We start from the raw sequence: 24,219 nt of genomic DNA, 5'->3' as shown, positions 1-24,219 counted from the left end.
CTTATCAGTTTTATATAAGGCTGTATCTACCTACATACTGCACACGCCAATGAAATACATTTCACTTGATGCCGTAACAAACTAATAGACAATAACGTATTTTAAAAACTGTTTATTTGGGTTATTTTGCTTATTTTAATGTCGTTCCTTCTAATTTTCGTAGGTTTTCAGTAGGTAAGAATAAACTTAGCTAAAATTTTAGATACTTTTTAGAGTTCTACATAATTGAATATTGCAGTCTGTAATGTTTATTTGTAGAGAGAGATATTTGGCGCGTATTCGTAAAATCTAGTTGCGCGTAGCGTTAGCTAGCGGGGCAGCGCGTAAGCTAGGGTCAACAACCTCGGACCGGTCGGAGTCGACGCGTGATAGCCGACTTTGCCACTGTGCCCGAATGAGATAATAAAAATGACATGATTCTAATTAAATTATATAAAACTCAGCAAGCACAATACATAACAATTAAAAAAAGAATTGGTAGTGGGAAAATTATAATTCTAAGTAATTGTTTAATTTCCCCCAAACGTACCTATTGTAATTTCAAGCAAAAATACTGATAGTTGAGCTTTACCTAATAGATTAAGAATAAGTTTTATTAACAAAGTTGACCATTAGCAATAAGTTGGTTGGAAGTATGAGACGACTGAAAATAAATTTAAGTCAAGTTTGTAAATGTTTTTTTAAATAGGAAGCACTCTATGGTGCATAGTCTCTATCGTACATAAATATTTTTCAGTAAAAAGAAGAATTATGCAACATTTTAAAGGTAGGTGTTACTTTATGGATGTTCATATCACTGTTTACTTGATTTAGTAAGTATTTTGTTTAGTGGAAAGAAGTGAGCATCACTAGTGGAGATTTGAATAATTATTGACGGCCCGAGTTTGATGATTTATAAGAAAAAGCATGGTAGTCAGTCCTCCACATAAAATGTTAGGAGTACTCGTAAAACGCGAACGGTAACGGAATTAAACGAAATAATGTTAAAATCAATTTCAATAGAACTAATGAAAATGTAAACAAAATAATAATTAAATTATTAATAGGTTGACAAAACTCCGTCCGACGACTCAATTTTATGGGATTCGAACAAACATATTTCTACTATCTGAACCGAATAATAAAATTGACTCGATTATAAAACAGTCTGCTGAAGTCCAATGGCAGTACAAATAAAAACTCGATTAATTGTTGTTTGTACGATAGTTTCAACACGACTTGTTATCTTTTATTAAATTCTATTGAAACAGATTCTAGATAATCAAGTAACCACTATTGTAAATGTATCAGTCGATCTTCGCCTTGTCACTCGTAAGTTCTATCAATATGTATAGGTACACACACGTCAAACATACCATAGTATAGGTAAATAAATTTCACGAAGACACTTACCTCGAACTTAATGTTAAACTAGATAATTGATAATAGCAAATAGGGGAAATACCAAAATACATATAAATACCATGTTTATTTGTTATTAGTAAAATATTATACTTACACTTTACCTAATTTCAAAGCTTAATTACACTTTAACGAATTTAATTTAATTTTCTTAATCTAATTTGACCATTAAAACATTTCCAATAAGACTGATTTAACGAAAGTTACATGTGTAATTAATACAATATAACCGAATAGATGATTCCTTGCTATCAATGAAAAGCACATGCTCCATCTCTATAGTACGGTGTCGTGTCTCGGTTAGTTGCGTAGGTGCATTGGTAGGCGCCTACGCCCCTCACTCGGTGACGTATACAAGTCGCGTTATTCTATATTATCTATTCTATAATGTAACGCTTCATCAGAAACGACGCACCACTTGAAAACAAACACTAAACATATGTTTTTAAATGTATAAGAACATCGAGATTATAAAACCGCTTTAAAATCATTCCGTTATACAAAAATTTACGTTGTAATATGAAAAAAAAAACATATAATATACATCAGTATATTATTATATTGTATTTATTGTAAGCGTCCCCATTTTTAGGGTTCAGTGTTTTCAAAGCAAAACACGGAACTCTTATAGGATCACTTCCTTTTCCGTCCGTTCGCCCGTCTGTCAAGACCCTTTTTCTTAGGAAGGAGTGAAGGTATTAAGTTAAAATCAAAAAAGTTTGCAATCTCCTAATGCAGTGAAAAAAAACAAGCTTCTAAATCGACGTAATCAAATTATACGGCCGTTTATGTTCCATTTATACATCGCATATTTCGACATACGCAAAGAGAATCAAAACCTATAGGTTACTTCCTGTTGTTATAGAATCATGAAATTTGGCAAGAAGCAATATCATGTAGTACAGGTAAATAAAAAAAAAACCGAAAACTGTAAATTTGTAGTTAATACAAAAAAAAATGACTTGATTAGGTACCCTCGTTATGCGGGACCGACTCGCCCTTGACCGGCTGTTTTGTTTGTTCCAGTTATATATCTAGTCCTGATCACTATTTATCTATTAACGATTCTATTAAGGTTAATTCCATAAATTTAAATGATAGTTTAACTGCACTGTCATTTAATATGTTTCTGAGATTACCTTCATGCTTATCGATACTAAGCCAATGAACTAAATTTTAAAATAGTATATTTTTTAATTACTACACTACAACTATACTTTTCATTAAGTGGTCTTCAACTTGTTTGGCCTATTTCATAAAAAAAGTAACTGCCAGAATAAAAAAATAATACCCACGAGCCAGAGTCTGTATGAATGGATAAAACAAATAAATGCAGAAAAAACACAGCCACGTTTTTTCTGCATTTACGTTGTTAGTCGAGGCTTTGCCGGTTTGTATTAGGTTAAAAAATATCCTATGGATTAATCCACCTGTATACCAACTTTCATTTAAATCCGTTCAGTCGAATAAGCTGATTGGATAACATACACGTCTGTAGATACATTCACATGTATAATATTACTATGTTTCATGTCGTTACGAAGTAAACGAAATCAAACAAATGTATTTAAACATTTTTATGGCTTCATTTGCCTACTACATATATATCGTCATCATCATGTCAGCCCTTAAGCGTCCACTGCTGAACATAAGCCTCCCCTTGGGAGGTTTTGCCAGTAGTTACCACGCTTGACAGGTGGATTGGCAACCGCAGTCAAGCTTTAGAGATGTTTTAAGAGTTTCAGCCCTTTCTTATTCGTCTTTCGCCGTCCCTTAGTCGACTTTTACGGTACTCACGGGAAAGGAACGGGTAAAAAGAAGGAACATCACTAAAAGCCAAACTGCCGTTACCAACCCGCATGTCAAGCCTGGCAATTACTGGCAAAACATATGGAGAAAGCTGTTACAGTAATGGACAGTTAATGGCTGATACAGAAGGCTGATGTAGAAGAACAGATGTATGAAATGGATATAAATGCTAATAGTTAAATTCATTCATCCGATGTGTTGGCGGATTACATTTACATAAGTAAATATATATCGATTGAGGTCAAGGTATTTTGTGCGTTGTGATGAGTGACGCAATCACAATTGGAACAGACTAACAAATGTCGGCCAAGTGCGATTCGGATATGCATTTATTAGGTTCTGTAACATGCAACCTACTATGACGTAATATAAATACTTTTATTTCACAAAGCATATCTTGCTTTTAATTTTAAATCATTATAATTCCCCACAATTCAAATTTATGGTAAAATACATTTATATAAAAATATAGAAGTTAAAAATTAAAATAAAAAATCGACATCGATCTTCACATATTTAGTTGTTGATAATATTATTTAAAACAAAAGTATCAACAAAATCTGTACAAAATTGGCAAAGATACCGTGTATCATAAACAAAGAATTGCAGTCAAATTGAACCTTGTTCTTTTTGAAGTCGGTTGAAAAGTTAGAGGTTTGCGTGACTCGAATCGCTGGGCTAGATTTATACTTTTTTGTTGCGACCTCATAATAAATGCATAGTAAGTTTCTGATAATAATTTGAGTACACCAATGTAATCTCAGAAAGTCAGTTGTGTTTTACTGCCTGTAGTGTATTAGAACTAAATCGTAGAACTGTACGGATATAATCAATATTATTGATTATGGTATCATTAGTACGTTATATATACTACTTATGTTTTAGCAGAGTTTTTGGAATTCCACTATTAAAATATTATAGAAAGATTAATAATTTTTACTATGCTTTTTTTTCATAATTCCGTCAAATACCTATGATACGGCATTGCCGTATGGTCCCGGCATAGAATAGGCTACCTTTCCCTTTCCTATGAGTGTCGCAAGAAACGACTAAGAGAACTTAATGGTCGAGGGACACGCAGCAGTGTCCCTCTTAAAACATCTCCAAACAACCCGCCTGCCAAGAGTATCAACTGCTGGCAAAATCCTCCAATAGAGGGAGGATTATGTTCAGCAGTGGACTATTAACGGCTGATATGAATGGATATGAATATAGCGGCATACAGTTTGTACGTACTGAGGAATAAATCGAGTGCAAATAATACCTATATTCAATAACGTCATAAAAACCCTCAGTGTGTGCGTATCTATTAACCCATTGAGCTATAAATTATAACAGAAAAATTGCCCCTCGTATTATAAGAAATAATATATAAAAAAAATTATAATACTTTTGTTATGATAATAATGATAGATCACTATTCTCCCAATATTTTAAAATATTTATATTAGCTTTCGCTGAAACGCATTCATATCATCTTTTCATAAATTAATTATCAATTTAAATATTTAAATCACTATAAGAAATTTACAAAAGATTACTGTTTATTAATTCAATACGTGTAAAAGTTGTGTAATTATGGTGCCCTTCGCCCTGCCTCCGCTTTAGAATATTTAATGGACGGAGCCCAATAAAATGCATAATAATAAATACCCGAAAAGGACAAGGTTACTATTAATGGCGAATTTTAACATTAATACAATTAGAAGTTTATATGAAAGAATCCGTAAATATAAGTGTGCAATTTATGTTGTGTATAAGTATATCGTAACCACCGACGTATGAATCTTACCGACATTAAGTAAATTACTCAAACAATTATATGTTGATTAATTTACTAGCGACCCGCCCCGGCTTTGCACGGGTGCACATTATATCACATCACATTAGAACCCTTTAATATTACAATTACAGTGTTTCTTTACAATATTATGCATGTATTATATATATATATATATATATATATATATATATATATATATATATATATATATATATATCTTCCTCTTGAATCACTCTATCTACTCGTATTAAAAATGCTTCAAAATCCGTTGCGTAGTTTTAAAGATTTAAGCATACATAGGGACGGACAGACAGCAACAGCGGCTTTGTTTTATAGTATGTAGTGATGATATATTTTTTTCTCAAACCATTTTATTAATTTAAATCATCTTTACTAATATTATAAATTTGAAAGTAATTTTGTTTGTTTGTTACCACTCAATCTGTTGTCATGAAATTAAGGATACACCTAGTATTTGGGATAGAAAAGAACGTTGTATTTATTACGTATTATTTACAGTACTTAAATTATTAATTACTTGTACTATGTTTATTGCAAATATTGTTTTATATTTCTTTGAAAGTTTTTTGAACACCAGAAATTGGTCTATAATAAAAATATTAGGTACGCATGTTGGGTGTAAGTTATTGATGTTATATTTTTGTTATTGTAGATTCTTAAAAAGTTAAAATTATGTTTTTAATTATCTAATGAGTATACGTGACAAAACATTCTTAATAGATACTTATATATTTCATCAGTGATAGACGAAATGACCGATTGATTCTCTATTTGATAAAATTGTTAAAATTTGACAATGTTTTCAACTAATTTATACAAAGGAAAAGGTTCTCAATTCGGATGTATTTTTATGTTTGTCACCTCATAATTCTGTCATTTATAAACTGATTTAATTTTTTTTATCTGAAAGGATACATTTTCCAATTGGTCTCATAGAAATTTTATCAAAATCGGTTCACTAGTTTAATTTTTAAATCAAAATAACCGATTTTTCCTCTGCTGAAGTTGATGTTTTTTTGTGCAACAAATTCTTAAATTATTCAATCAATAATACTTTCACCGACTAAGTTGTATTTTTGCAGTTAAACATATTTTTTATTGAAAATATATTACACCTGTAAGTGCTTATATATGTTAGTTAAATCTGCTTTATTAATTTAAACATAAGATAGTTGTGAGAATAAGTTAGATATTAATCTTTTCATGATGCAGATATAATTTATTTAACTGTAGGAATTAAATGTTGTATACATGTATCGTTTATTTAAATGAACTTTATTAAATATGAATGTTAACAGTTTCGCGTTTTAATTAAGCATATAAAACAAAATGAATCTTAGCATAACCACCTAATTATATTATGAGATAAACGTTACATAACTGTTTCAGTTCAAGGTAACATCACCAGTAAGGTCACTCACCATGTGCGAGAGTTACTATGGTGCGACCCACGTCATTTACATCATCTAGCTGTAAATTAACTAATATATGCTAACAGTATCATATATAATGCATATATTATACTATTAGCGTATATTATATAATATATTTATATATGTATATATAAATATGCAAACACATATTCAAAATATATTTTTACATATATTTTTAGTACGAAATTGGTATCATAATGTTACAAGTAAAATTTAAAGATCTTACTGTATATCTGCATAATAAAATATACATTATATAGTAGGTAATCAATTAAAACATCTCTAAAAGCCTAATTGCGGTTGCCAGCCCGCCTGCCAAAAATAGCAACTACTGGCAAAACTCCTCTTACGGGGAAAACTTATGTTCAGCAGTTCAGTTAACGGCTGAAATGATGATACTAGGTAATATTAAAATCTTTTAGGTAGGTATCTAACACTTCTACAAATTCAAATAGATGATGCTGATATATTGTCAAGTAATGTTACTTAATCATAATCATGTCTACGACAGGGTTTCTTTACGGAATAAATTCGCCAATATACTCACTGTAGGTATTAACTTTTTTATCTCTTCTGTACGTATTTTAAGTTTTTGTTGTACAATAAAATGTTATAATTAAACAAATAATGAATTACTCTGTGACAGATTTGATCAATTAAGGCAATTTCATGGAAATTGTCGAATTTTTACTTTCGCAAGTATTGCTTTTATACGCGATATATCCTTGCTATATTGAATGTGATGATGTAATTTATAAGGACATGAAACTAAACATCAAAATGATAAAACTTACTGTAAGAACTCTACATTCGCTCTTGCCGTTCCAATATAATGTTTGCCAATCTAAACTTTTTAAACAATTTTAACTTTATGTAAACACATTCCCAATGATATTTCTCATCCTCGTTTTCCATTTATTCTTTATTTATATTATTATTCCACTAGTTCCACTAGTGGGAAATAGATAATTTACATTAAAAACTATACTGCTCGTGTACGAGTGGAGGAATTACTCGCGGAGTGGCATCCTCATTTATATTATTATATCTAATAAAATATTACAAAATATTCTATGATTATACTTATCTGATACTATCTTTTGTTTATTTATACTTTTTACATACATTAAAATACGTCTACAGGACGGACTTAATGCCTAATGGCATTCTCTACCAGGCAACCGTATTAGTTATTAATCATAAAACAAGTAACAATATTTTTTTAAATTATCTAAATATAAATCTTGAAAATTCTTTTGGCTTTTAATTTGTGGTTTCGTTTGGGTTCCCCAATCGCATTCAAGAGTCATCTAATTGCGCTGTCGTAATCCAAAAACTCTACTAGATCTCATGGGATAATAAAAAAAGTCGAATCCTTATGATTCTATTCCTATATAAGTAGATCCCGTAAAAAGTGAATTTGATAATCGTTTTCTATATAAAAGGATATTGTAATCATCTGGCTTATATTTTGTCACACACATAATTACAAATACAAGTTATAGTATGTTCCTCAATAACATAATAATCTTATCCTCCTTATTGTAATATTAATATAGTAAAAGAATACCTTTAATTATTATAATTATTATACCCATATTATTTGTAGGTTTTATAGTTCCATCTCTTTTTTAAGTACATACATTTTTTGTTTCTACTTTTTTAATTTTAAATTGTACCAACAATAAACTTCTCTGCTTGCTCCACTGTTAGTAGAGAAAGCTTTTACTCGTAGATATGTCAATCAAGTATACCTTATTTAAATACAGAAAAGTTAAATAAGTAAATATTAAAAGAGATTAAAGCTCAAGTTTCCAGTCATAAATTAAACTGTTCCTTTATTATCATGGATCTAAATGATCTAATTAATATAGGTAAGTAATTGAGAAGCTAGCTATCTTGGGATATAGCGTGGCGCATCGCATCCTTGCCAACTTCCGCCCTCGTTATCGGGAAATCGCTAATCAGATCTGGAACGCGGAACCACTTTCAATACTTATACTGCAATAAATCTCTGCAAATACAAAATATAAGCTGAAAGGTTTAATATTTACATTTTATATAACTTTGCATTTTATGTTACATGTACATTGATTTATTATTATTATTTAAGCCATTAACTGTCCACTGCTGGACATAAGCTTTCCTCATAAGAGGAGTTTTGTTAGTAGTTGCCACGCTTGGCAGGCAGGTTGGCTTTTAGAGATATTTTAAGAGAGACGCTGCTGCCCATCCCTGACCCTCCCTTAGTCGCCTCTTAAAATACCCATGGGAAAGGAAAGGGTGGTCCATTCTATGCCGGGACACACAGGGCTAAAACATTGATTATACAATAAATAAACAGTGGGTAAAAATATAAATGCTTAATTTATATGTAGTGACTCTTATAGATTATATAAAATATAACTTTCACGATCAAATCAATATTTTATTACTTTTAATTTCTAGTGTTAATGACGGTACGGCCTCGGGTACGTTATAACATTATTTTTTTCCAGAAAAACAACGAAACAGATTTTAGAGTTTTAAATAAAATATTCATGACATTATTTTTATAAAATAGTGACAAATATAATACAATATGTGTTGATATGTTACAAATTTCTTTAAATGAGTGTTTCTGTGACAATATCAACAAAACTTGGTCAACCTTTTATTAAGATCTATTGAAAAAGAATATACAAGTTGTAGATATGCACAATTATTTCAATGCGAAGAGGAAGCATTATAAAAGTTGCGGCGGACGTCATTATCGCTACAAACAATCGCAACTGTGCGTCTGGCGCTCCCACACAACGTAATGCAAGTTTTTTACCGTTGCGTCGTCAGGGGGAACATTGTTGAGTGTTTCCGACACTGTCAGAGGAAATTTTCAAACAGCAATAATGAACTTTTTTTAATTGCATATTTCAGTTATTCGAATTTTCGACCATAATAGTGAGGTAGGAATGCCTATTGTCTCATTAAATTTGAATTCACCGAATGAAATCCTACTCAATTTGAGCTACGTTACATTTAACCTCAACAGCAACAATTAACAACATATAAAATTTTCGATTAACTTCGAATGAGTTTTAATTTCTGACTAATGTGAAGTCGGTTAAATTCTGACTAGATAAATTAAGCTAAAAGTTTTATTTTATTATGCATAAACTTCATCAAATAAAACTTCTGATTTAATTTTGTCTTTTATTAGTAGATCGAATGAAGTTCATTTTATGATATAATAGAATTAATTAAATTACATTTACTGCAAATATTATTATTATAATACAACAAAATCTTTAAAACATGTATTTAAACTATTTAAATTACCTCCGTTTCTGTACATTTAATTTTATAAACAAAATATTGACTTTTGAGCTTTATTTTATATTTATAGATTAAAATTTATAAAAAAAATGCTTGGTAATACTTACTTCGTACTTAAAAACTGAAATAATTTTAAAAACAAGAAATTACAGTTGTACATGTAATATATCTATACATAGTTAAAACCTTTTAACCACAAACCAGTTGTTAAACATATAAAGTCCACTAAAGATGTACTTTATGTTTAATAAATTATAATGCGCGATTTTTTTTTGTCTATTGATATAAATATATAGTTATAAACTATATATTTATATCAATATTATATTATTTTATCGATAAAAATAATAACCTCTATAATAAGATCTTTCATATACCTTTAATCCAAATACATTCATCCGTTCAAGTGCAAGTACTCGTAAGTTCAAGCATTTTTATATTTTCACATTTTATATGATTAGAAACTTATACGTACATATATATAAAAATATATGAAGTCATATTATATAATTTGTTTTATTAAAAATAGGGTAGTATTTGATATTTTATATACATTGAATGGGGAACTATCTACATATCGTCAATTTTGTTTTAAGGAAAGGATTGTCGCCGACGACAACATGTTTCTTCGGGTGGGAATCAATTATTAAAAGTTCCCCCTTCCCCCGTCCAATGTAACGGCTTGCTCACGAGGTGCACAGCCTGAATTTCAAAATGAGGTAACATTGGCATTCCAATACTCCTTATAGCCGTAAAATTTACATTATAAGACTCCACACGTCAAGTAAATAAATGTTATGTCTATATACTATAAATAATATAATTATAACATTTGTAATAACAATAAGTTCCCACAATTGCACTAATTGCCTGGTACTCAAGTCATGATAAGCTCATAACATAAGATACCCGAAGGGAAAAGGATAGTTAGTAATGAGGATCTAACAGCTCCATTGCTAGCAATATACCGACCAATATCAAGTCGATCTCTACGTGGTTGCCTTTAGAAACCATCTTAATTAATTCTTTTTGAACTCGTCACTATGGGCCAACTGACCTGTTTCGTTCTCATCTATCATTTCTCGATAGCGCAGGCGGGTTCATAATTCTATTATCACCCATTAAAAAAATCATAGATAACCTTATATTATGAGGTTACAATATTGATTCGTCAACTAAAACAGAACTAGAATAAAATAGTGCTGAATAACACCTTACAAACTAAAATGTGGCACCGCTAAATAACACCTCACGTAGTAAAACAGAACTCAAATGTGGCACCGCTAAATAACGACAGAACTCAAATATTGCGTTGTCTAACTAAATGTTAAATACAAAAGATCTAATAGTTTAATGGCCGCGGTATATAAGTTAAATAATATAATAATACTACCAATAAGAACAATAAGTTACTGCCTCTTATCCTTTATATCTATTCAACATCATAAATAATTCCTGTAATATTGTTGCAATAAATAACAAAAAATATATTTTAAACTAAAAATCAGTCATTTTTTCTGCTTTGATCGAACTCCTAGTTGGTACTGTTGATCAAATATCAATTATATTTGTGGTTAAATTAATAATGTCATATTTTATAAATTTAAAACTAGCCACGTAATTTCTTTTTATTGCTGACACGATTACAAAACGCAGTCTTTTTTCCCTATGATTTGTAATTTGAAGGCATTACATATGAAAACATGTCGGAAAAAATTTTGTAAATAATAGAGAAAACCGCATTAAAATCTATTGCCTAGTTCAGATGGACTAAGCAAATAGATACGTTCTTATAAATATAAAAATAAATATCTCCACGACTGTTCTCTAATGGAGTAGTTAGATGTACTCGTATTTGTAGACTGTTGCTGTGAACCTAACATTTAATATTTCTCTGAGTAAAAGAAAAATCCAACTCCTGTAGTATAACGATTAATTTAGTTTTTTTTTTTTGTCATCATCTCTAATAATATTAAAAAATTTTTGCTCATTACATCTGAACACCTTAATGGCTCAACCAACCATCGTGAAAATAAAATTTGATATACACGTACTAAATTGAGACAAAGAAAGATATAGGCTTCTATTTATATTAAAATTAAAATATGATATTTAGTAAACTCATAATTTCCCATATTTGACAACCATTTCGCCGTTCTTCCTGTTATAAGCGGCACTAATGAGTGTTCATTGAACCGTGCGGCTCCAATGTCGAGATGCCGACTTACCGACCGAGCTTCCTACACATTCTCAGTAGCCACAGCGAGATTCAGCCATCAAATATTCACGTGTGGAGCTATGGTTGCCGTTTTACTGCCACCTCCTCCCTCTGGTACCCCGCAACCCTCCAGTTCACCCCCTCGTCCGCCCGCGCCCTCAACGACCCAGTCTGAAACAACTGAATGTGCTAAAATCAATAACTGACTGTTGTTTGACAAAAGTTTCGCTAGACGTTCAACTGTTCAGACATAGAATCAAGCTATTTACGGATAAAAATAAAATCAAAATAATTGACACTGCAAATTGCGAATGAATTAATTGCCAATAAAACATGTAGTTGATATTTTAAATTTATTTATTTATAATAATGCACATAATGATAATAATATACAGTTCGATATTTTGTTTTTGGTTGTATTCTAACGAAACCGATTTTTGACCTTGACAAAATTTATAAATATGGGACCAATGCGTGACTAAACCATTAAAAAATTCAAATGACTTCGGCATTACCGAAAATATCGCGTAATATCCATAAATACAGTCGAATTTAAAACCTCTTATTTGGAAGTTGTTTAAGAATAATAGAAAAAAATTATCCGCATTTAAAGAAGAAAAACGTGTTCTCCTTTTTAGATTGAATAAGGTCATTAGAAAAACATAACAAAATAGAAATATTTTATTGGTATGAAACAATAATAGATAAATAAGTACTCATATATTAAGTATTTTTGAAACGTGAAAGTAAAAGTCAGAGTATTAAAGACAGAATTTTACTATTATTATGGTAAATTATTAGACAAAACTATAACATTTTACAAATGTTGCCTTTAATATTCTCGCGTCGCTATTACTGCAAGACGATTTAAACTAAATTTGAAATATAACAATTACCCTATGTAACCCCGAGGGGAAGGGATTGTTAGTAATGGTGAGGTTAGTCCCCATTGCTATCAATATACGCTATCAGGTCAACCTTCACGTGGTTCCCCCTGGAAACTATCGTGACTAATTTATCGTTGAATTCTTCAAGATGGGCTAACTGATGTGCCTTTTCATCCTCATCGGTCACACCTCACTGGTACCCCGCCAGTGTATACCGATAGCGCAAGCTGGGTTATCATGCCATTTTCACCCATTAAAAAAACACCTTAGTAATCCGTATACAAAATATTTTTTTTTACAACACAGGGGGCAAACGGGCATACGGCTCACCTGATGGTAAGTGACTACCGCCGCCCACGATCACCCACTACACCAAAGGTATTGCAGATATGCTGCAGGCCTTTTAAAAGGGAATATGTTATATATTACTTTAATTTTGTCTACAAATATTTACAATTAATCTTCTATTTGTATATAAAAGAGGAGGCTAAGTAACTTATTGACTGACTGACTTATATGTCAACGCACAGCCGAAACTGCTAAATCGAAAATCTTGAAGTTTTAAAAATAGGTTCTTTAATATTTAGGTATTACTTATGCTGGTGAGCAATAAGAAAGAAATTTTAAAAAATTCTATCTCTGGAGGGGTAAAAACGAGGATTGAAAGTTTGTATGGAATTTCGTCAGTTTTGAAATTAGACAGGTGTTTTAGATTTAAGCTCTTGGTTGAAAACAAAAATTAATGTTTATTGTTGTTTGAAGAATTCATTCCTAAAAGGGAGAAATAGAGAATGAAACTTTGTATTAAAGTTCTGTTATAATTGAAGTTAGAAGTACAAAAATGTAGTTTTATACTTCTGATTAGAAAACAAATTATATAAAACACTTTTCAAAATTTCCTAGCCTTAGATGGATAAGCGATACCCACAAGTAATCGAATTCCACACGCAAGCGAAGTTGCAAGCATAAACGAGTGAATGTAAACTTTATTTGCAAAAGCTAGCATTTCCATATTAATCTTACCTAGTCCGACAAAACTCCATTTATTGTATGGTTCTAGTTCCCCTCCATACATAACCGTCATGGAATGGATTTTGTGCGAAGTTTCAATTTTTCCTGACTCGAAAGCCGACCCGAAACTTGCAAAAGAGGCCCAAGAAAATGGTTAGGTTAGGTAACCTCGGCCTACCGGGTCCGTAGACCACGGCGAACCGAGCCGGCCGAAACAAAAAGGTCTTTGTCCATAGTCTATATATATTGATGGTCACAATAATTTTGTTAGTGCGATTTAGAAAACAATGCCATCTAGTGGTAGTACGGAAGAAGAAAGCAGAATAAATGTAATTTCAAAGTACAAACCTCTTCGGAAGGTGAAGAAGATTCAAAACTACTATGTTCCACAATTCCAATTAGAGAGAAAGCTTTCAGCTTACGTTGTACTTAGGAAAATTCTGATGAAATAGCCAGCAAATAAAAAACAAACATATTACAATTCACTACGTTAATTGAGCGCTAACGACTAACCGGAATCATTGCATATGAACCACTGATGATATCACAAACAATAATAATGCATGAGCTACACACTTGAACATAATACACTAAAAAATAGCCTTTTCGCCTTTTTTTATATTTTAGTGCTTACTAAAAGTCGTTATCTTGTCATAGTTTAATTCAGATTATCAAATATTCAGAACATTAGTGAGGTTACTCGTGAAATAAATTTCAAAAATCTATAATGGAATTGTAATATATTACATTCTCGAACTGCAATGATGATTCCATACTGTTCTAATAGATGTTTATTAGTATACTGCAACTTGCCAATGCAAACTATTGTAAACCGATCCCAATTTTAAATTCATACTTAATTGTTGTTTTATGAGTGCATTGATATTGATTGAATTGATTAAACTGATATCAATATTAGATTTAAGATTTACCAGAAGGAGACTTTGTACAAAAGTCGTTTGCTTGGGCATCTCTGTCCCATTCGTGGTTCTACCGTGAAGCAGTTGTCTTTGCATGACTGTGTTACGGTTTGAAGGGTAAGATATGGCAGTGAATTTATAGGGTACAGAGGAAGTCTAAGTTGCTAATATATATATATATATATATATATATATTCCCCCAAAAATTTTAAATATATTAAACCTCGGTTTGTTTACATCAATAACAGATATTATTTTTAAGCAAAGATCTTAAAATGGCTACGGAACCCTAGTAGTGCGTACTTGGCATACTCCTTGCCAGTTTTTTACGTTATAAAATAGCGGATGTTACATACTCATACCATTAGTACAACAAGCCAACTATGGACAGGATGAGGCTTGTGGTTTCTGTGAGACGATACTTTAATAGGATGTCGTTGAACTGCTTCGGCATCTATATCCTTCGCAAATTGTAAAGCTTCTTTAGAAACCATATATATATATATATATATATATATATATATATATATATATATATATATATATATATATATATATATATATATATATATATATATAATTTAAGGTTTTTTTATAAATTACTTTATAAATTACTAGTTTACAAGTTAGTTAGCAGCAACTAGTGAAACATATGAGCTAGTTTTTATCCTTAGATTATATAGATAGAGCATCGAGCCTTAAAAACGGGTCAACTTTTTGTTTTTTTTTTTATTAGCGTTCTATATACTTACGCATAAAATGTATCTTGACGTATTATTTTAATAAATAAAATGAGTGGTTAAGCATTAAAAAGATGCACTACTTACTACGACTACACTTTAAAACGGCTGCATCTATTTGACTATTTTTTTTTATTGTCTTTGTAATTGTCTGGACAAGGTTTGTATAAAAAAATGTTTGAGTAATCGTATGGAGAAGTGAAAATTTTAGTAGAGCCGAGCGAAGCTAAGGGCGGAATGCTAGTTTATTATAAAAGGCTATACCTTAGCTGTTATTAAGGATAGTTGTATTATAATTTTATGACACTTCTATAAAGTGGAAGTAAAAATAGACACATATGACATATACATGGCGTCGTATATCGACATCTTCTTTTGTAAAATAGGAAATACAATATGTATGACAAGTTTCAATTATAATTTAAATATAATATAAAGTTCCATTTTGATCTAATATAATTTCTTGTGGTCTGTTGAAGTTATCTATTATAGTGTATTACATCATCTCTGGTTAGGGCACAATATAATATTTATCATTAAATATATTTTTATATATCCTCTTTCGGCGGAAATTTGTTCCGTTATCGAGTTCTTATCACATTTTGCATTAGGCACCCGGCATTGAGTTATTTCGTGGATTAAAAAGTTTTTTACGAAAATTATAACCGTGACTGGCTTGGAATAATACTATAAAATACTAGAGCAAAAAATATTGAAGATATATACCTATATATAACTCTTTCTCTACAATTGGGAGTTATCTAGCCAGCGCAGTGCGGTCCGGATCCGAGGAAAGCACGGTTCATATCGGGCACTAAACAAACATTTCGGCAGCATGCCGATTTCCTTCTTCTTTAGAACTATTCGCATCGATGAATCTGGAATTTGGCACATATTTGATGATAGACCCATATTATCATTAATTAACGCATTATGCGTTGTAAATACACTAAAGTAATCGAAACATTGCCTATACTGTTTAATTTTTGCTATTCAGAGTATTTTAGAAGTCAAAGTGCTTACACAGAGAACTAACAAGATTGATAATTATTTCCAAAAGACTTACCTCTTTATTCGTGAAAACGTGAAACCTCCTTTAGCTATTGAAGATATAGATTTTATCTTTCTCTTTTACGCTAATATCTGAATTTGAAAGACAGTGACAAAATACTGTAATAGTAAAAATAGGTTTGCAAAACGATTTAGTTTTTATGAATAAGGGGGTTAGAATAATCACTCAATATAGAATATAGCCTCAAAAAGCAATAGACAAAGGGTAATTAAATCAAAAACGTGATAGATTTCTTGCCAAGTTATTGATAATAAATTAAAAAAATATATTTCTCTTATATTTTCTAGATAGTTTGCTTTCACGAAATAAACTATTAATGAGACGACAATGGGATGTGTTATAATATTCTAATCATGAAGTATACTTTTTTCTAAAAAAAACTGTTTACTTGAAAATGACCTTAACATTTTATTTTTGGGATGCGAAAACGTAACCGTAAATTATGTTTATTTATACCAAGCAGTATCTGACTTGATTTATTCCCTTTTTGTGGTACTTAACACATTTACGCCAGAGGAAAATATATACTTCCTGAAACTGAACGAATGAAGATATCTGAAATGTATTTTCCATTGTGATTTTTTTTTCTACTTACCTATTTCTTTGAAATGTTTCCAACAGACTAATAATGGGAATAATTGTATCAATTAACCTTGTTTTTGTAATTATTAGATACATGTGTAAAAGTACTTCGAATACTTAGGTATGAAAACTAAAATATCTGTTTTACTATATATATATATATATATAACGTAAGTCTTTTTTTCTTTTTTTTAATAAAAAAATTACTTAAAAAAGTTGAATCGTAATATCCCGAAAATATTTAGATATATATAACTAGTCTGGTCATAAATACTACTAAATAAAAACTTTTCTTTTTTTCAACTTTTTAATTATATTGAATTTAGAACACATTTATTATTTTAAAAACTGCTTTCGATATGGCGCCATTTCACATATTTTTCGTGTTCATTATTAAATTACAATATGGAATGGGGTGTTAAAGAAATTAGAATTGCAGTGATCGCCTTGCACAAAGTGGGTATGGAGCCATCGGTCATGTTCCAGACACTTCAAAAGCTTGGTATCAGCCGTAGGTATATTCGTATATCGTACTATTAACAGATACTTTCTCTGTCGAAGGTTGGTACTTGCCTATAGGTAACAAACAATTCGCAAGTTCGATTTTTCTACTACTAGGCACTTACTCAAGTTATAACTAAAATAGCGAGTATCAGAAATACCTCTTTTTTATATTGCTGGTGATATTTAGCGTTCGCTGAAATATGTAGTTCGTCTTTATAAGTAAGAGCCATCGTACGTTCTCTCGCACAGTTTTATCTTCCGCTTTCACAAAACCGAAGTATAAAAATTTAACAAAAAGTAATGCTGTTCAATGTTTATGGAGCTGTTCATATCTATAGGTAATGATTACTTACCAGTTTCTATCAGGTGGGCCATCAACTTACATATTTAGGATTACATAAAAAAATCTTCATGCCATACCATATTAACCGTTAATTGTCCACTGCTGGACATGGCCTCTCTCTATTGAGGGGGTTTTGCCAGAACTTACCACGGAAAATGAAGAGACCGACTATTCTATGCCGGAACAAAAAGTATCGCAAAATCTCGCTTTTATAAAATCATTATGAATTATATTTAATAGGTTGATTCGTTTAATTCATAAAGTATAAATTTGAAACTATCACAATAATAATACACGAAGAAGATAATAATAAGAAATACTATGGTAAATAGAGCAGCTCTGGTGCGGTGCCGCGATGCGCCTCTACAGGGAGTCATTGTCTCTGAAAAGCTTTTAATAACATATCCTAACACACTTTCACGAGTTTGAACAACAACACATAATCATAATTAATGTAACGTATACTTTTAGTCACTTCATATCATACTAATATATGAAGTGACAGTTCATATTAATATTAGAAATAATGAAATTAAAAAATTTGCTCCTAAAACAGCTTTTAAAACAACCACTTCAAACGTAGCAAAGTGAATATGGTATCAACGTATGAGTAAGCCATATCGATTACAAAAATAGCTATTTACTTATTTATTTTCTACAATTTAAAATGGCAAACAACTCATTTACTTATTTATATTATATTTTTAGGCTGACGGCCCACCTGATGGAAAGTGGTAACTGTCACATATACACATGAATAATAATACTAATAATATACTTTGACACCCATGACACCCTGCGTTGCCATTACTGAATACTAAGATGTTATTCCTCTATACCCTGTAATTCACTGCCATATCTCACTCTTAAAACCGAAAAATAGCCATGCAAACACAACTGCTTCACAGCAAAAATACGAATGGCGCAAAGAGACAACTTTGTTATAGTCTCCCTCTGTTAGAACTATCAATAGCACTTCAGTATTATTAGCAGCAAAAGGTTGTGTGATGTATGTACTCAAGAATACATTTGAATTGAGAAACTTCTCCTTGTTTTTTTTTATTAATGGGGTGAGAATGGAATAGTGACCCCGTTTGCGTTATAGGTAAGGGATGATAAATGATAATGAAGTCGAATTTGTCAGTTCTTACTGATTAATTCAGAAATTAACCATGATTATATGTCGATCTGATAGAGTATTTTGCTAGGAGTGGGATCATTAATACCCATTACTATTAATTTCTTCCCCTCCCCGCTGTTTCTCTTTCTCCATATTGTTGACTGCATTATGGCATCCTTTGTTTAATAATAATCCTCCCGCAGGATATTTAGATACGTGTGTACATACATATATTTGCACGTCGCAAGCGAATTAATCTGATAAAAGGCAAAATTAAAATGTTCACGTTTGCAATGTATTACTTAAAATGTACTGTACAACCCTCGATGATTAAAACCAGTCAAGTTGATTGCGTTACATGTTTGTACCCTCTCGTCCTATGAATGGCCGATACATTTATTAAGAACAATAATTTCCAAAGTGGTTGTGGATATGAACTCCCAATATTCAGTAAGGATGAACGAAATATATCCCCATGTTGAGTGGAACAGCAAATTTAAAAACATTATGTTAAAGTAACATTAATAATATTTAGTAATCAGCGTTTTGTAATTAATTAATACATAGATAGATAGATACTTTTTATTGTTTCCTCCAAAAGATTACAATAGTTAACTCATCATAATAATCAATATAACGGTAATTAGGTTTAATAAACATAGAATTTTTGCAAATAGCTTAGGATGTACGGAACAGTATAAATCCTGAACCTTGTTAAATGACATTTATGACAAAAAAAATTTGAGCATGTCTGTCGTAACATTTGAATGCAATGTAAATGTGTGTAATAAAATTTTACTATTACTGGATTCTCTGTGTGATAACTTTGCTAGAATCATAGTACGTACGTAGGGCACACTGAAAGTTATGCATAACTTATGAATAAAAGAAGTTAAAATTAGAATATTACATTTATTGTTTTTCGAAGTTCCCTACTTCATATTTTAAACATTTTTTATTCGATCAAACCTTTTTTCAAAACACGAAGACCATTTACCTGAAGGTATGTCTTCCACGTGCTAATAAAAAGCCATCATCGCCTCTTCTTAGTTAGTAAAAGTGAAACCTCGCATCAAATCTTTAATTTAAAAAAAAATATTGCAGGGTGCAGGGTTTGGTCTATATGAAAGATAAGTCACAATAGTCCACTGTAGATTTTTCCGAGGGTAAAAATATCTTTGTTTTATTGGCTCTGTATGAAGAACGTATGGTATCTCGGTGGTCTCTCTCTGATTTTTTCTAGGACAGTAGGTAAACAAATATCAATCAGCATTAACACTTTTTAATCCTCATGCGGAATCGTACAAATAACTTAGCCCACGTTCCTCGACTGCCTCAATTGTGTAGGCATGTTCTCAGTTTCGAACACCCTGTTGCTATTGTCAGGTTTTATTTTTAGGTTCAAGACAACAAATCCACGTTTCGTTTTCTGTGTCATAAACTGGAATTGAATGTCTGTGGTCGTATTTAAGCAATGTCAACTATCACTAAAACTTGTACGTTTCTAGCTTAATCTCTGATAAGGTAGAAGTATTAACTTTTTGTATGTCCCATGTAAAAGGGATAGAATATACGGAATTCAGCGAAGTAAGTTGTAAGGTTAAAGATAAAAAAATAATATGGTACCGTACACACGGTTTTTATATATATGGAGGGGAAGAGATTGTTAGTAATGGTCGACCTCGACGTGATACCCCTTGGAAAACTATTGTGCTGAATTCCAGGCGTAATCATCACAGTGGGCTAACTAGCCTGCTTTTTCATTCTCACCTATCATTCCTCACTAGTGCCCTGCTAGCGTACGAGTATACCATTAGCGCAGGCGGGGTTACCATTCCATTACCTATTAAAAAACACGGCTTTTATACAAATTTCATTGTTATTAGGTAATTGATAAGAAAATAAATAATAATATTTTTTTTATATAAATAAACAAATAATTATAACTATGCAACGCCAGGGCGGGTAGGCAATTACAATGCAATACTCTTAAAGTTAAACAAATAACATTTGCAATTTTATTTCGACTAGACAGGAAGCGAATAGATCAATACACCAATTAAACGTAGGTACTGTTGCAAATGCAAAACAGAATATGTAATTAATATTTGGTTTCCACAGACGGATACTAATGTTACATTAATTTACATAGTTCCCACGTATAAGATAATATTTGGAGAACATATGTGCATGTTTTTGGATAGCCTAAAGCATATTATGTTTATAGTTAAATGTTTGAAAATTAAATTGCTATTCAAGCAGTTGACTACTTATGTATACTGATACTATGTTTTAATGTTATGTTATAAGTTCTAATGATATGTAGGTATATCAAACCTGCGGTTGCCAGCCTGTTTGCCAACCGTGGCAACTGCTGGCGAAATCTCCCAAGAGGGAGGCTTATATTCAGCATTGGACAGTTAACGGCTGATATATTGATGGTTAATTACATTAAATTACTTAATACACTTTGCTCATAGTAATGTTGCCAAAATATAAACTGTCACGTCACATTCGTCATGCTATAATGCACAGAATATATTTCAGTCAACTGTTTTAAGTAACAAGTGTATGTTTTAGATTTCATGATCAATTTTGTACATTGTACTTGTGTTGTTCATTTTACTTTATATCTACTGTTATTTATATTCTATGCGTGTTATTTTTTAGTCTAAAACACATAAGTTTAAATCTAAGTTAATATTAGTGTGAAACGCTGCGCATACCAGACAAATCACCGTGACAGAATATGTGACTCGGCCGGTGACAATCTTCGCAGCCATTATACAGTTTTTGTATCGCATTCCAGTGATGCCTGACTAACATTTTTATTATTCTATAGCCGCAGGTACTGTCCTTAATCTGTGTTTTATAGATCACAAGATTTCGGTGCTAAAATATGTGTCAAGATCGTTTTGTCTAATAAGACGAAAAACTATAATTTATTGTAGGTATTCTTTATTCCATATTGTATCAGAAAAACAATTATACATAATAGTGCACAAAGGCGACCTTATCACACAGGCATACATGTGTACTAATCGACTTAAATGTTATAGTTAAAAATAAATAAATAAATTATAGATATATTTATTTTCTGTTCAGGCTACATCGAGTCAGGTATCAAAAAAGTGAAGGTTAGTATAATAAACGTTACTAATACAATATTTATTTTCCGAAAATGCATAAATATAAAAATGTTAATTTTAATAGAGAGCCACTGTATTCACCAAATATGTAGTATCTAGATAAAATTGATCTAAGTAGAAATTAAATATTGTGTTGGAGCTCTCAACTGCTCGTAGTGAGATGCTGCAAGCGACGTGCGGCCGCGTGATCGGGACAGCCGGCGGTGACGCGCGCCGGCGGCGACGGCGTGGCACCCACCAATCAATCATCACCGACACAAACGACACTCGCAACTGTCGCGCGTGTCGTCCGAACCGGCTCTACTGAGTTACGTTCACTCATATATAAAATAACATAATCTAATAGTGACAATAATTATATAAAAATCGACGATGTAATCGGCTTTTGTTGCTTAATAACTAGTTAACTTTATCTTTTACATTTTACCACCCACCTAATGATAAGCCTGCAATACCAGGAACATTAAGCGTGCGTTGCTGATCCTGACGAAATCTTTCTACCACTTTTTGAAAAACCCTGTGCTGTAGTCTCTTAAAAAAGGCTCGATAGGGAGCATATTCTATAACCTGAACGTTCGTGAGAGGAAATATCTGAAGCCTCACTGTACGCGAATAACTAGGCTCTAAAGTATGGGGATGAGTTTTCTGTCGATGGCGAGCAGTTTGATGGTATTATAACTCTTGTACTAGAAAAGTACATAGATCCTAAATATCCTTAGTTACTCCTGAGATCCTTACTACTATTATAAATGTAAAAATAAGTTTGTTTGTTACCTCTTTCGGAGGAAAGATTGTTAGTAATGGGAACTAATGCCCCATTGCTAGCAATTTGCCCTTACTAGTTTGATCTAAACGCGGTCACCTCTGGAAACTAACGCCGTTAATTCCTGAAGAATTCATCAATATTGTCAAACCGACTTGATTTCATCCTCACCTATCATCATTCCTCACTGGTGTCCCGCCAATGTACATCGAAAGCGCAGGCAGATAACCATTCCATTTTCATCGCATAAAATAACTGTCACGAGTTCATGATATTTGGCTTAAACACAGTATTTAGTTCTCCTCATATTTATCGTTTAAGGCCAATGACTATAGGCACCTACATATTATAATAATCTACATCATTTTAAAAAATAGACTAAATCATGCTCTTTAGAAAGTTACAAAATCTTTTATATTTAAACTAATAGGAATGAGAAGTGAAAATTTAAATCAATTGATATCACAGTACATATCGCTCATACAATATAAATACTCGGTATATAATAATATAGTGTTGGTTTCAAAAAGTAGAGAACTGGTAAAAATATCCTTTTTTTAAATTTATATAGTACATATCTCTACTACCTAGTATTCATCTAGGTAAGCGCATTACACTCTGGTGTCAAGAATTTCTAGCCATAACGTATATATCTGTAATTTCGTTGTTCAGATAAGAAAAAATAAAGTAATATTTTATCTTAATTTTAACTTGTATACTTAACATCAATTAAAGTTATTGTACCTAATTAGTTACTAAATTAAAAATTCAGATAAAAATTGAAAATAATAGTAGATAAGAAGAAAATTTCCCCAACAGTATTCCTATAACAACAACTAAAAACTTCCTTTTTAACATAATTTATAATTATCTTTTGTTTTTGTTGCAGTAACGAACTGTGATCGGATGCACCGAATATTGGTAAGATTTATTATTGTATAATAAGTAAGATAAGTTAATCCTATTATCCCATTAATATAATAAATGCGAAAGTTTGTAACATTGGATGGATAGATAGATGTTTATTACTTTTTTACATGGGTAGATTATATCCTAACTTAGCACATATGTAGGATATTTTATATACTTACTCACGCAGACGAAGCCGCGAGATACAGCTAATAAATAGACACATTCAAGTTCAAAATATT

General features: G+C 31.3%; 2 protein-coding genes across 11 annotated transcripts in view; one reads left to right on the top strand and one right to left on the bottom strand.

Moving 5' to 3' along the window:
- LOC113512335 (polyphosphoinositide phosphatase) overlaps positions 1-14,421 on the bottom strand; it is a 64,657-nt gene extending 50,236 nt beyond the window's left edge. For 4 of the 6 annotated variants that reach the window (XM_052900244.1, XM_052900245.1, XM_052900246.1 and 1 more), the window contains exons 1-2: positions 14,224-14,421; positions 11,988-12,157 (exon numbers count right to left, since the gene is read on the bottom strand). The gene's annotated coding sequence lies outside the window, so the exon portion shown is untranslated. The remainder of the gene's footprint in view (positions 1-11,987; positions 12,158-14,223) is intronic. The other 2 variants (XM_052900247.1, XM_052900248.1) reach the window with 1 other exon arrangement.
- LOC113512517 (protein turtle-like) overlaps positions 1-24,219 on the top strand; it is an 83,134-nt gene that overhangs the window by 22,937 nt on the left and 35,978 nt on the right. For all 5 annotated transcript variants that reach the window (XR_008253499.1, XM_052900242.1, XM_052900243.1 and 2 more), the window contains exon 2: positions 23,958-23,989. The gene's annotated coding sequence lies outside the window, so the exon portion shown is untranslated. The remainder of the gene's footprint in view (positions 1-23,957; positions 23,990-24,219) is intronic.

The sequence above is a fragment of the Galleria mellonella genome, unplaced genomic scaffold (genome assembly GCF_026898425.1).
Source record: "Galleria mellonella isolate WM207_F2 unplaced genomic scaffold, CSIRO_AGI_GalMel_v1 utg64, whole genome shotgun sequence".
Classification (NCBI taxonomy): domain Eukaryota; kingdom Metazoa; phylum Arthropoda; class Insecta; order Lepidoptera; family Pyralidae; genus Galleria; species Galleria mellonella.
The sequence above is the reverse complement of the archived record's forward strand: the minus strand, read 5'-3'. Positions and strand labels throughout refer to the sequence as shown.